General features: G+C 63.7%; 1 protein-coding gene across 1 annotated transcript in view; it reads left to right on the plus strand.

Moving 5' to 3' along the window:
- The window catches only part of SRGAP3 (SLIT-ROBO Rho GTPase activating protein 3), a gene marked incomplete at its 3' end in the record, with an annotated part of 72,682 nt that overhangs the window by 17,191 nt on the left and 54,840 nt on the right, over positions 1-651 (plus strand). The window lies entirely within an intron of this gene.

The raw sequence follows: 651 nt of genomic DNA on the forward strand, positions 1-651 counted from the left end.
GGGGCTGCGGACGCTGGGCCGTGCTGCGCGGTCCCGTTGGCCCCAGGGAGGCCCCCTCTGCGGCTTTCTGAGTGACTCGCAGCGACGCGCCGTGGAGCTGCATCCTGACCGCGAGCCGTCCGCACCCGTGTGGCCCACCTGCCCTGAGCTGCGCGTCGGCGCCTCCCAAGGCCACGGCCGGGGCTCCGTCTCAGCAGGGACGATCCCGGGCTCCAGAGCGGCCGCGCTCCTGAGGCCTGTGACGCAGCCCAGCTGTTCCAGGAAGGTGACCCCCCCGGCCCCGCAGCCGTGGCAGGAGGAGTCCTCGTGGCCGCCGCCGCTGAGGGCTCTGTCCAGCCCCTTGCTCAGAGCCGGGCGGACACGGCGCTGCCTTGGTGTTTCTAGAACCGGCTCCGCTTCCGTGAACGTCCGTTTCCCGTCCGTAGAAGTAGGTCAGTCCCTGAGCTAGGGTGAGCCTTCAGAGAGGGTAAAAATCAGCCACGGCCCAGGGGCAGCGGGAGGATTATTATTATTATTTTTAAAGATTGATTGATTGATTGATTGATTTTAAAGATTTATTTAGTTGCGCATACAGAACTGGGGTACAGGCCAGAGACTCAGGGGCAGTGAGAGGTTCACCAGAGACAGAGCGGGGAGCAGAACAGGCAGATC

The sequence above is a fragment of the Condylura cristata genome, unplaced genomic scaffold, assembly GCF_000260355.1.
Source record: "Condylura cristata isolate star-nosed mole 26May11 unplaced genomic scaffold, ConCri1.0 scaffold00033, whole genome shotgun sequence".
Lineage (NCBI taxonomy): Eukaryota > Metazoa > Chordata > Mammalia > Eulipotyphla > Talpidae > Condylura > Condylura cristata.